The sequence below is a fragment of the Uloborus diversus genome, chromosome 5, assembly GCF_026930045.1.
Source record: "Uloborus diversus isolate 005 chromosome 5, Udiv.v.3.1, whole genome shotgun sequence".
NCBI lineage: Eukaryota > Metazoa > Arthropoda > Arachnida > Araneae > Uloboridae > Uloborus > Uloborus diversus.
Window position 1 is genome coordinate 43577568 of NC_072735.1, and position 14793 is coordinate 43592360.

The window sequence follows — 14793 nt, forward strand, 5'->3', positions numbered from 1 at the left end:
CAAGATTAAATTTTATATAAATTACACGTTTGTATGTAGTGTAAATGAACTCAGTTTATATATATATGTATATATATATATATATATATATATATATATATATATATATATATATATATATATATATATATATATATATATATATATATATATATATATATATATATATATATATATATATATATATATATATATATATATATATATATATATATATATATATATATATATATATATATATATATATATATATATATATATATATATATATATATATATTGTATGAATCTTCTTTTTATATAATATCAGATAACTTATGAACAATCAATGGCGTGCATGCGATCTGCGGTCCACTGATTGAGTTTTCTTTTAGAGAAACTTCTTAAGCGTCAAACTGTTTATCTATATTGCGATTATCTACCTACGTCAATATCAGGGCTGAGGATGGCGCTTATTCCATTTACCGTATATAGTATAAGGTCTAAGGTAAAAATAAATATGGTTTAATTCACCCACAAGAAATTAGATTTTTAGATTTTTTTTCTTTCTTTCGACCTCAGTTAATCTCGCAGAGAAGTGTTAGACACAATCGACAAAGTTTCATATCAGAGTTCATCCAAAAGAAAGGAAAGGATCTAACGTTGAACCATTAGCCTTATGTTTATTTTTACCCCAGCTATTCTTAAAGGATTTTTTATTTCATAGTTTGATACTTCTTTATTGGTACTGTATCTCAACAATCATATTTAAAAAGAACCCCTTTTAATCCGGTCAAAATTAGGTTTTACGTTAATACTTGGTCAGTGTATGCTTCTACTAAAGGCAACTTTGAAAACAAAAATAAACATTAACAACAACTAGAATCCATTGCTTAATCCACTAAAATATTTTATTTTAGGGTCCAATACTCTGCAGAAGATAGAAGTATCACGTAAATGTGTCGGAAGTTTATACGCAAAACTGGAGAAAAACTCGATTTACTTCAAAACCAGAACATTCGATTTTTTTTTTCTGTGAATATTAGGCATTATTGACAGATTATAAAAGGAATATCCGAGTAGAACACCAAAGACTGTTGAAAGGATTTTTTTTTTTTTTGACACTAAAAGCCTTACATATAATACTGTTTCTGAGATATGTTAAAAATTTATATTTTCATTAAAATGTTAGCAGCACTTTTCAAAGATAAAAAATGAAGTTACCAAGTTGCCCTTTTTCATTACAAAAAGTTTTTAGCTAGCTCCGTTAAGCTGCAGTCACTGCTACTTAGCATCAAAAGTTTTTTTTTTCTTTTACATAAAACAACTGTCTTGCAGTAATTTCAAAAAAATTTTACCGTACTCACACGTGAAAAAAATGACATGTTTAAAAAAGAAGAAAAATGTTAGAAAATAATTAGAAGATAAATATTACAATATGCAAAAAAAAAAAAAAAAAAAAAAAAACATGAACTGCATGTTCAAATTGCTGCAATCAAAATTACAAAACTATTATGCTGCAATAATTATAATTTACATAGGTCATAAGAAAAATCTATCTTTTGGAAGTCTCAAAGTTCACCACTTTTTGAAAAGATTGGCACCGAATATGAATTAAAACAATATATGTTCACATTTAGCTATAGCTGAATATAACGATTTGTTTGAATCATCGCATTACTTCTTAAAAGAGAGTAGCAAATCTCAACAAAAATACGAACATTTTGTTTCTCTATATTCTTGGAGAAATTGTTGCTAACGTAATTACACAGCGTGTCCCGGTTTAACCTGAAAGAAATCTAAATATACGAAATCTGAATTTTTATATGTCCCCCGGATCCCTAAAGCTATTTTTAAGAAAATCACAAACATAAAGTATTTAGTAAAAAAAAGAACAATATTCCAACCAATTTCACCGACATCTGAAACGCTGTCTAAAACGATGTACTTTGTGACTTTTACGTCTTTACACTCCTCGTTCTCTAGGGCCATACAAGTGCTTAATATATGTGTTTTTCTTTCTACGAATGGGATGAGCTATTGTAAAATGCTTTAACATATCACAAAATAACATCTCATTTCGCATTTCAATAGCAATTTAAAGAATAATTGTATGTATCTACATTTCTGATTCAATAATTACTATAATCCGTGTTGTTCTAGTAGGGCGATATGTACGGTCAATTAGAATTTTGAACTAGGATACCTCTTTCAATTTTGTTCACAAATGCTTCGATCATATTTGTTGGTTACAATTTTCTTTTCTTTTTCTTTTTTTTTAATGCTTGTGGTTTTCCTAAGTGTAACTCTCCGGGGGCTACATAGAAAGTCAGATTTCGTATTTGTTCACTATTTTTTTTCGAATTCAAACTCTAGATATCTTAGCTCTGCATCTTATTTTGACCATTTTTGAATTTGGAAGTATGTATATACAGTTGCGAAAACAGTGTTACGAAATAAGAAATAGTACATAATTAAAGTAAAGTTAACGTTACATTGTAGAAAAAAACATTCAAATGACTATAAATGTGCCAAACTTTTCCTATCGCAATTAGATAAGTCAGAAACGAACTCTTAAAGAATAATGCTAACAACACATTGCTTTTCACAGATAATCTGATAAATGTCATATTCATCAAGGCAAAAACAAACTATTGCACCAATCACAAGATAATTTTAAGTAATACTTAAGTTGATTTAGAATCGGTCAGAGTGCTCTAATATTTCTAGTTTAAATACGAAACTTGCCAAAACTGATGCAACACTCAGTAAAATTGTTAAAATTTTAAAATTAGAGGGGAAAACATGCACACAATAAAAATAGATTAAAATATGAATGAATTATGTTAAATATCTTTTGTGAAACGAAATTCATACACAATGTAAGGAATAATCATTAACAATTGCCGCATCTAAGAGTTTAAAGTTAAATAACAACAGATAAATGTGCAGTAATAACTTAAATTGCAAAGAATATCCAATCAAAACGAATTGTTAAGGAAGAAAAATAAAAACGGCACGTTTTAATTAAGAAAACATGTCCACAGTATTACTTAATAGAAACAGCAAAATTTGTTTCTCAGGACTTTGTTTATCCGAAATAACTGGGATCGAAGGCCATCCGGATAGTCGAATATCTGGTTTGGCCAGATCGTATGGGCAATTAACAAAATAAATTCTTCAAAAAAATCAGTACTGCCGTTTATTCAGACAAAAAAAAATGTTTTTTTACACACATACACTATAAAAATGATTCAGAAACATTCCTGGAAAACAATGGGCAGCTGATGTGCCGCATTTTTATCAGTAACACACCTTGTAAAAACCAGAAACGTTTTCCGCTAAAATTCAGTAACCTTCCTGAAATGATCCTGGAAACTTCCTGCAAAATTCAAAAACCTTCCCGTTAGAAGCCAGTCGTGTCTCTGGAACTTTAAAGTAAACTTAGCTAGGTATAATTTAATGTCTTGGTACTCTCTCTATTTATTTAGAAAGTTCCATAAGCAGTATTGCAAATATGGCCAATACTATTCCAGAATTGAAAGCAAGTATCAAAAATTTTACTCGCCTGCAATCCTTAGCAAAGCAATGTTGTCCATACTTATTCGCTGCCTCTGGGAGATTGTTCAGTATGGACGGTTTTTAATCGAACATAAGCCGATACACTTTATAAATACACTCAGTTAATCTTTAAACTGGGAGCTAAAATTACTTTTCACTACAGTGAGAAGTCTACATTCTTGCAATTTGTAGCAAGTCAGGAAACTTTTCGACAATGATACTTGATTTTTTCAGGAACTGGATAAAAACCATTGGAAACCTGAAACGTTACACGGAAATACTCAGTAACGTTTCAGAATTTTTCAGTGTAGGACTACAAAAACAAATGATGAACAGTTCGGTTAGAGCTGTTCGATAATTGCTCTCAAAGATTTCTTACTATATGGCAATTATTTAAAGCTTTGTTTATACAGATTTTACAAAATGTAAAATAACTACTCACACAATTTATAACAAATAGTTCACGGTCTTCTGTATCAGACGCGTTAGGCGTTTGAATCCTTTATTTTTAGTAGTCGCTCCGACTCCCTACAAGTACACCATGTTTTAAGATACCATAATTAATTGCGCTACCTATGCAATAGTTGTGCAGTTAATCAAAGTAAAAGATCGAATGTCTGGGTTTTTAATTGTTACGTTATTTCAGTCATAGTTTTAATCTATTTATGTCAATATAAATTTATTTTAAAGTGATAATTATTGACAGGATTGTCAATTAATCCGGAGAAACGATATTTCACTGTAATTAAAACTTCTAGTTTAAGCCGACACACGTTAAAAAATCCTCCGGTTTTATGGAAGAAGGAAAGAGCGGGGTGCCAAGGCAACGTTTTGAAGCATAAAACTGCAGATTTCTGCAGACACGTGTTTTGGGGTTTCAAGGATTCCCCTTTTCAATGCAAAATAGGGAGTTTTTGGGTGTAAAGACCTCCAAACACCCGGAAATATGTGTCTGCACTTATCTGTAATCTTGTTGATAATTTCCTTTTACTTATCTGCACAAAGTGTTAATTATTTATTTTTTCCCCTAATCCGCTAATGCACAGTAAAAATGAAAAGAGAGGAAAAAAAAGAAAGAAATACTGAAATTTGAAATCATTATGCGGGTACGTATTCCAGTGGGTACTCACGCAGTTCCTAGTGAAAACTGAAACTTGCTAAAAAAAAAGAGCAATATTTAGTTAATGCTCTAAAGCTTAGTACTTTTTGGAAAATTTATTTCCATAGTGACCATAATGGACTCTGTTACTTATGTCAGATGGGATTTCTTGGAAAAACGTCCATTTTCTGGATACATTGTTTCTGGAGTTTTTGATTTATTTATTTTTACCACACACATACCCTTTCATTTACCTTAACACAAAAAAGTAAAAGGCTTCTCATTTAAGAACAAATAATCTGATCTAATACAAAGAAAGATTTCTTTCTTCAAACAAATAGTCTAGCAAATGTAGATAGACATCAAATAAAACTGATCCTTCTAGGTAAATCTGTTTTCAAAAAGGCAAACTGAACTGTGCAAAAAAACACCAACATCGTAACAGTAACATCCATTTGTCGCCATGGTTACGAAGAAGAACACAACAGTGGTAAACTACCCGATGAAAGAGTGGTATAAAATATTTTTTTTTCCTTCTTTTTTGGTTTCTAGAATATACCTCAATGTATAAGCCTGTTCAGTCATTAAGACTATTTAACTCACTTTAAAAGATAAGAAAAACATGGGAAATTCGATTTATTTTCTGAATTTATGAATAACTTTCAATGGTAAAGGGGACGGCATAGAAAGCTGTACTTTAGGGTAAAACTGATAAAGCTCTGTGAGGCTCAAAATTCAAATCATGATTGAACATATGTAACAACATATCCCCATTTAAAAATTGAAAAAAAAAAAAAAAGCAGGGGATTCCATCTAACTAAAGTAAAATTATATCGCAATTGGACCCTAAAACATCAAGGAAAAGGGATACCAGATGTAAAACTTTGAAGCATTGAGACACTAACATAAGATTGTGTTTTACTCAAGACGGTATTTAAGGTCGATTGGGGTTAAAATGCACAACATTGTCTACCGTAAAAAAAAATGAAAGTGTCATATTCAAATAAAAGAAATACAAGTACAAATAGAAAAATGACGACTAGCAACAGGCTCTTTGCCCAGCTAGACTGGTCCTAGTCAATTTACAATCCCCAGCGAAGATCAATGGTCCTCTTACAACTATCAACTCCCTTGCTCATTACCACCTCTTCCGGTAAGCTGTTCCAAGGCTCCACTACCCTGCTAAAATAATAAATTTTCCTATTATCCATGTTACGCCTGAGATTTAAATAGCTTAAAACAATGACCCCTTGTCCTGTTTTCAGCGCCGTAATATTTTTTATTTTAATAAATTTAAATAACTGAATCATGTCCCCTCGGTCTCTTCTTTGCTCAAGACTGAACTTTTTTAGCCTTCTAAGAAGGCGAAGGGGAAGAACACATGAAGCGCAAAATTTTACTTATTTAAAATTCAATCCCTTCTCCTTTTAAACAGAATCAAAACACAATAAACACAAAATTAAAACAACCGAAACGCCAGGCGGAAAATTTTTCGCATCACTTTTCTTCTAAGAACTAAACCGCATATTGATCTTCTTTCCGCGTTTCCCCAATATATCAGACAACTTTTCAGCGTCCCATTTACGATTGCGGGACAAAGTTAAAAGCCTTTTATTCGTCTTCCTTTTTGTCTCATCTTTTTAGTGCCCCCCGACATCTTCCTCCCCTGCTCATTCCCTAGTCAATTGTCGTGCTGCCTAAGAAGGGATAATGCTGCTGTCACTTTTTATCTAAGTTACGCCTTTAGCTGGTATTATTTGTTGCTTATTTCTATTTCCGTTTAAGCTTTCAAAATATCTCTGATGCGTGTGTATTTATGAGAATGGAATGCGTATTTATATGTGTGCTTCAGCTTTGATTCGGAGATTCTTTGATACAGGGAGCGGAGGAAACTAAAATGATTATTTATAAAATAAATTTCCGTGGAGAGCGAGAGTTATTATATTGCACTTCGCGTCGGAAAATAATGTGTTTTATCTGAAAATAAAATATTAAAACTGGAGTTTTGTAGCGCATAAAATGTTCGACTAACTAAAGTAAGGGTTGCGTAAATCAAATCTATTCTATTAAGACTTAAAAATAAATTTAGGGAGATAGGAAACAAAATTATCGTATCTGGAAGCATAAAAAGAAACGTATCGTGTGATATTATATATAAAATGCAAATTTTAGAAAATAATGTCAACGGAATAATAAAAAATCATTGAAGTTGCTTTTCTTGTTTCGTCTTTAGACAAAAAAAATGAAAATCCTTAATTGCATGTTTTAGATGTTTTCAACTCAATTTTCTTAGTTCGCCATGGAATAATTTTGAGAAATACTATACGTAACAGGGGAAAACACTACACTTTTTTTTACTATTTGGGTTAAATCAGAAGTGCGGTTTTTATTTTTTTATAAACTTGCTAAATTCGTGAATTAACACAAAATTGTTTTCTTTTTTTTTTGTAATTAAATAATTTTTATTCGATACTGTAATTTTATATAATGGTTTGAAATATCATTTTATCTTAATTAGCATAAAAACTTATGTCAAATTTTTTTTAATTCAATATCAGCTCAATAACAACGTTTTTCATTACGCTTTTACTACAAACAAAACAAAACCAAAACGCAACGTGTAAAACGATGAGTGCATACAGTACGACGTACGAAAACCTTAAAGAGAAATTTGAAGTTTGTAATGATTTGACAATTAGAGCTTTCAAGAGTGTCGAATGAATGCAAAATCATTCAGGAATTTCTTTCTCCTGTTGTTGCTGATCTTCGTGTTGATATTACAAAGGTCCATTTTGTGAAAGAGTTTACACGCAAAGTATTTTGAGGATCATTGGGTGAGAAGCGAGTGTTACAGAGATGAACTGTGGAACCGTATTCAGCGCAAAAATAATGCAAAAGATAACGAATGTGCTTCCAGTGTGAACCGACAGTAAAACAGTTACATGAAAGAACTAATTAAAATGAACTCACGACGTCCAATCCATTGCATGGAAATATAGTTACACCATGTATATGGAAGGGTTTCCCAAAGCGGGTAGGTTTTCGAAGAACGCTCAAAAATTGTAGTTTTTGGTCTTTTTTTGCAACAAGGTCGGCTGTATTTCCTAGCAGGGTTCCTGAGGTTCAAAATAAGAAGCGATTTTTGTATTGTTTTAAACCTAATATTTATTAATTATCAAACTTTAAAAACATTTGAAAAACCCGGTTTTCTCCACCAGGGAGCCCAAAGCGAGTAAGCTTAACTAATTGTGATTTGGTACATTTGCCAATCAAATAGGAAGTTATAAATGATTAAAATAGTTGACTAGCTACCTGCAATTATAAAAATATATGTAAAACAGGTGTACTTATCCAATTTAAAGTCAGCACATTTGTTAATAAAATATACCATAAAATGGTACAACTTTGTGCCAAGGGGGCAACAATGGGCCACTGTTGCCTTGGTGATGATTTTGCTCCCTAGTGGCTTCTTTTTTGAACTTACGAGTTCCAAAAAAATTCCCTAGGTAGTGTAATCATTTAAGTAGCTAAATACGTTTTATCGGAGATTGCCATTGTTGTTGTATACCTTAGATAACTTAGTCGTAATTATTGCGTGATTCGACTCACTCGTGGAAGAGCCACAAGTCTCCTTTGGACAGACACATTTATACTGCTCTCCAAGTTCAGATTTGCTTTACTATTTTCTCAGTTATGATTTAAGCCACTTGTTAATTTAAAATGTTTCATAGTTTTCACAAGCTATCAACATTTATCGAAAATAGGAGTATAGGGGTACAACAATGGGCCACCTATTTTTTATGGTTTTTAGTTGCTTGAACCTTCATTTCATTCTCCGTAGGGATGCTTTTGTCATATTTTACGTTATTTATTGTAAATAATGGCAAGAAAAGACAGAAGAAAGCTTGGGAGTTATCCTATTGCCCGTATTCATGGGAGTTTTTGCAGAAGGTGCTGACTGAAATTCGGACCATATATAAACTGAGATAACTTTTTAAAAAAATTTATTTTGATGAGATTTGGATTAAGAAATATGATTTCACAATTACAGTTTTCAAAACCTTTGTTAATCTCGTTTAAAACTTATCAGACCTACGTATTTTCTGAGACTAGGTATTGGTACCTAGAGGTATTGTACCTTCTGAATATAGGTACCTAGCCTTTATTTGGTAGCTTTTTTCTAGTTTTCGAATGTTTCTATGTCAAAACCTAGGGTGAGAAAAAAACGTTACCTACATCTACCTTGTTGATCTTTATTAATCAATCGAGACGACTAATGATGATTATATGTTAAAAGGATTTTTTAAAAAAAGGTAAATGATGAACTAATAAAACTATTTATGCAGTTTCAAGCAGAAAGCAGCTTGAATCCTCAGATAACAATAAGCCAGATCATATTTTTACTGTATTTTCTAGGATAAAATGAGTTGCCCATAGTTGAACCCCATCAGGGCACAACTATGGGCCACGGGGAGAAAATTCCCTTCCTCTTCTTTCCAACTTAGATTTTTTTAAACATTTCATTTGTAAGATGAGATGTATAGCTACCATTGCTAACGTCCTTAAATTTCTAAATAAAAAATATACACAGAATTTTCATTGAAAACATCGAAAAATGGCCCATAGTTTGACCATTTTACGGTAAAGAATTAACTGATTAAATTAATAGACTAAGAAATTGCTATCCTAAAAAATAACTTTTTAAAGTAGTACTTATCCTAAAATACACCGCCAAGCTCAGTTTTTCGTTCTTATTAGCACTCATCAGCCCTGAATAGAAGTGACTGAGCTGGAGGTGGAAGAACTCTTAAGGGAGCCAAGATAGTCAAAAAAACTGGTAGATGATATAAGATTAGCACAAACCAGACAAGTATCCAAAAAAAATGGTTCGGTTCAACTCGAAATTGAAGGCAAGGCATGGTATTTTCAGTAAGTTACCGCCCTATAGCCAGGGCGAAGGCAGAAATACATAAACTACACCACCAGTTTAGTCATTCCATCCTTGGACTGCAGTTTCGTGCTTATTAGCACCCATCAGCTCGGAATAGAAAGTGACTGAACTGAAGTTGGAAAAACTTGGCTATCGTGTCTCCCTTATAAGAGTTATTTCTGCCTTATCTCTGGCTATAGGGTGGTAACTTAACGAAAATATTTACCCTATTGAAATAGAAAATCTAAGTCAATATACGAGTCAAAAAATTATAAATAAATACATGATTAATTCCTATAACCGCTTTGCCCAAAAGCACGTTTTTTGTTCAGTAGTTATTACTACAAACCCTATCGCAGTTTGTAGGTGGATCGTGTCAGAATAACGTAATATTGTTGACAAAAAAAAAAAAAAAGCTGGTCTTTGACTAATCACAAGTCACTTCATTTTTTTAAAGAAATGTATCATTTTTTTAAAGCCTGGTTGCGCCTTGTCTCATTACTGCTGTTTTTTGGGACTGATTAAAACTCCGGGGTGTTCATGTAAACATGGCATACGTATCCATCGCCTTTTACACCACATGGGGGGAGGGGCAAACGAAGGCCTACCAGCTTTGGGCGACCTACCCGCTTTGGGCCGTCCTCCCCTACCTTACTTGAAGTGTGATGTGTAGTATAATTTTCAGCTCACATTTCAAGTAAGAAGGCAGTTTTTGTGCTCTTCAATCAACCAATATATTTTTGTGCATCTCTGTGAAACTGGTGCACTTAATAGCAGAACTAAAGTTGAATCCAAACCCATAATTAACTAAAACTATATTTTTTTACTTACAACACTTCAGTTATACCACGTCCACACAAGTTTATATGCCATTATATTCAATGTTCATTTAAAAAAATATGCAGATTATACATGAAATACACCGACAGCTCAGTCATTTCCAGCAAAGAAAACTCTGGAAATGACTGAGCTGGCGGTGTATTTCATGTATTTCTGCTTTAGCCCTATCTACTGGTCCGGTAATTTACTGAATATACGGTGTTTTGCCTTCAATCCTCGACTGAGCCGAATCATTGCTTCGTTCACTCGTCTGGTCTCTGCTAATTTCATATTAGCTACCAGTTTGTTCGGCACTCTTGGCTTCCTTAAGAGGTTTTCCATCTCCAGCTCAGTCACTTTCTTATGCCGGGCTGATGAGTGCTAATAAGCACGAAACTGCAGTCCTCGGCTGGAAATGACTGAACTGGCGGTGTATTTCATGTATTTCTGTTTTAGCCCTAACTATTGGGCGGTAATTTACTGAATATACATAGATTATAGTTTAATATGCACTTGTATATATTTTTCAATCATTATTTTTTTATTTATTTAAAGAAACATTTGTGTTTGTCCTTGCTGAAAGTTGAGCTTTATTTTGGAGCATATATGTTGGAGCGGATGACACCGGTATTATAACTGCAGTTTTCCTTCCTGTTAGTTAGCTCTGCATTTTTTTTATATAATACATTACTTTCTAAGGAGCTTTCTGAGCAACCAAGAAAACCAAACGCTCTGTAAACATCATAACAAGTTATATACTTATTAAATTATCTAAGGATTAACATCTGTTTCAATAAATAAGATGCAAGCATTGGAGAATAGTAAAGGATTGAACAGTTTTGAAACATTACAAAGCAAAATAAAATAATATTTTCAAACACAAAACGAAAATCATTTGCATCAACGCCGTGTTTCCTCACTCAATTACTTAAAATGTTAATTAAACGTTAAATCATTTTAGAAAATTGAGCAACAGATGTATTTGAAGTTATTCCAGAATGAAGTTTTATTAATATGTTTTGCGAAACTGCCAACAAGATAGAGAGATTTCAACGTCTTGTATTAGCACAAAACTGTTTAAAAGCAGGCAGTTAAAATTTGTCTCTGGGAAATTTAAACGAGATTAAGAAATAAATACAACATATGTTTTGGGCATTAGAGGAAGTTTCAGCTCAAAGGCTTCGAAAACTGTAGAATAAATATTTTGATTTAAAACTGGAGGCTAATAGCCTCACGATTTGTTTAAAATAATAATGTGAGTTGTAATGAAAACCAAAAGAGTAACTTAAAAATGAAGATAAAAAATGTTGTCGTTAATAATTAATGGAGCTCTTTGTTTCTTAAGCTCATTTTACTCGATTCCTGTAACAGGATCTTTTGTGATATTAATATTAAGAGTTATTTGCTTTAAAAACAATTACAGAATGAAACCTCTCGCGATTATCGTAATGGTAAGAAAACAGTGGGAGTAAGTTTGTTTGAAATAGTACTCTGCTTTATCACGTACAAACTAAAATCTATATTCCGTAAACTCCCGATTACCTGGAATAGGGTGGCACGTAACCGCGGAATATCGGAATAATAGGTAAAAAACGGTGCTTATTTTATACGATAGGTAAAAAAAATATTTATAACACTCTTACATACTGCCGTGTGCAGGTAAACGGCAGTATCTGCAGAAAAGAGTTTTCGAGATATTTGAAGAAATGTGTGGTGGATTCAATACTATCAAAAGAAAAATTTTCGAATTAGGCGTTTTTTCTTCAGCGGAAACCAAGTAAGTAAGCATGTACAATAAAGATAGCGTGCAAGATGACAAAAATGCAAACAAATGAAAAACGAAAAAAAAATGCAGTTACCACCCTTTACCTGCACACGGCAGTATACATTTAAATTTTCATTAAAAGCATTGCTACATTGCATCTTCTAACATTTAATATAGAAGTATATGTGAAATCTAAAAGCGAACAATAACACAATCATAAGTTTAAAAACAAAAACAAAAATGTGAGAAGACCCTCTGATAATTCGACCGCCGATAATCGGAAGTTTATTACCGGAAGTGTATTAAAATTTTGCCAAACAGCCTCCCTGCCAATATTGGACATCTTTAGGGGACATACACAGGTAGATTTTATTACAGGTCTATTTTATTTCCATGGATTACTCAATTTTATATTTTATACATTTAATCATCTATGCACACGTTTCCAAAATTTGCTGATTCGGCTTTTTAATGTTACAGTTACGGAAAGGGGTAATTTTGACCCCAAACAAACTTTTTATGCTAACTGTTCCTCTATATTTTTGTAAAAAGCTTAATTCTTCCTTGACTTTTCCTAAAAAATCGTGCTGTTTAGTAACATAAAGATTTCAAGAAAATTGATTGTTTTTCAAACTCCCTTTAATGGGTAAAAGTGTTAATTTTGGTCTTTTGAGGAGGGAAACAAATACATTTACTGATATTGAAACAGAGCAGAACCCCCCCCCCCCCCGAAAAAAAAACTCTTAGAACATAGTTTTCAAGAACCTCAAACATTTATAGTTTTTTTGTTTATAAAAGAGATCACTAGTTGCTATTTTCTAAAATGCAAATGAAACAGTGCTGGTTATTTAAAGTTTTTTAAAACTTTTTTCAAGTGACTCATTTTATATCTTTAAAATATCTGCATCCTTTAAATAATCTACATTTATTCTAAATATGTCTATTTTTAAAATTTTTTTACAAATATACAACATCATGTAGGGAACTATCCAGATTTCTTCTCAGGGGTCAAAATGACCCCCGCCGATTTCTACGGATAAAATTTATAAGCCCGCCGTAATTCTAGTGTTACACTTTAAACTTTTTGTAAGGAATCAGGAAGCACGTCAATAAAAGCAAAAGGAAAACACTTCTTTTTGAAACCCTACCTGACTTCCATTGGTCAAACTCGGTCTTCATTTGAAACTCAATTCCTCCCAGTGTTGAGCTACTCTTTTGTAATATCGTCGTCATTCATTGTCCACCATATGTGATCTGGAATCTTTTGATAAAAGCAACTGTGACGTTAATGGTAGCAAATGGACCCTTTAATGTGATACTCTTGCCATTATGAGACGAATAGCAGTTCATTGGATTTAGGTTCCCTCAGCAATGGGAATTCGTAATGCTATTATTCGAAATGTCTTTTAAGGATCTCTTATAACTTCCATTTAATTCTCGATTCGTGAAATACATTTGGAATAGGAATAGGCTGTATCAGCGCACAATAAGTCTTAAGAAATATTCCTTTAGCGCTTACAAATAATTTTTAACTCCCTCGTTTCAGTGTTTTTAACCTAAAAATAGTTAAAAATTTTTGTTTTCAATACAAATATTAGATAATATTAGCCATACCAAGTTTTATGCATTGATTTGTTTGGACGGTTTTAAATTAACACATGTATTTTTTTTTTTTTTATGAAGCGTAATCTTTCATTTATTAACTTTATATTTTTTTTACTGACAAATACATAATACGATTTGCTGCGACTTGGCTATAACTTTTATTTCTCAGATTTAATGGTCTCAACTTTGTATGGTCAAACATTCCTAAAATTTGTCAGCAAACTTATTTAAAAAAATCATTCATTCTAAATTTGGGATCCTCATATGTATAATGGCCAAAATCATTGGTCAAGTAACGCTCTCACGTCACTCACAATGAAACTCGTGCCATAGCATGCCTGACGGCATTATTTCATTGTTGAAGCACCAAACATTCAGTAAGTTATTTATAATTTGATAAATTTTTTTCGAAATATTTTGCATGTAGGGAAATGCTCTATTGTGACAAGTCTGAAATGGATTCGGTAACTTTATTGTTTTTCTGGTAAGACTGTAATTTTAAGATAAGGAAGAAACAAAAAAATGATCAATAATGAACACTATCTACTGGAGTTTAGGGTTAAACTACCGGAGAAAGGGTTACAATATCAAATGTCAAAATATCCCCAAACAGGCAATTGCTTCTTTCAATGCAAATAATACCTGGACTGGCAATTTTCTAGTAATTAATTAATCATGATAATAAAAATTATGATAGCAAAAATATGTGACGTTACTATTTCATCTAAACATTATGTTGTTCAGGGGGTAGAGTGTGGAGTACGCACATTTGGATGCGCTGTGCTTTCAGTAATCTAACATTACGCAAGGGTGTATTGTGAGTGCATATTACTTACCAAAATCTACACAGTCGGATCTTCATTATACAGTGAAACCTGTGTATAACGGTACTGTCTATAACGATAACCTGTCTATAACATTTTTTTTTTTAGCCCCAGCAAAATGTCAGCATGAATAATCAAACTGTCTATAACGATAACTGTCTATTATGATATTTTTTTTAGGTCCCAACAGTATCGTTGTAGACAGGTTTACT

General features: G+C 32.2%; 1 protein-coding gene across 1 annotated transcript in view; it reads right to left on the bottom strand.

The window, feature by feature from the left end:
• Positions 1 to 14793, bottom strand: part of LOC129223379 (cell adhesion molecule Dscam2-like) — a 288920-nt gene that overhangs the window by 200123 nt on the left and 74004 nt on the right. The window lies entirely within an intron of this gene.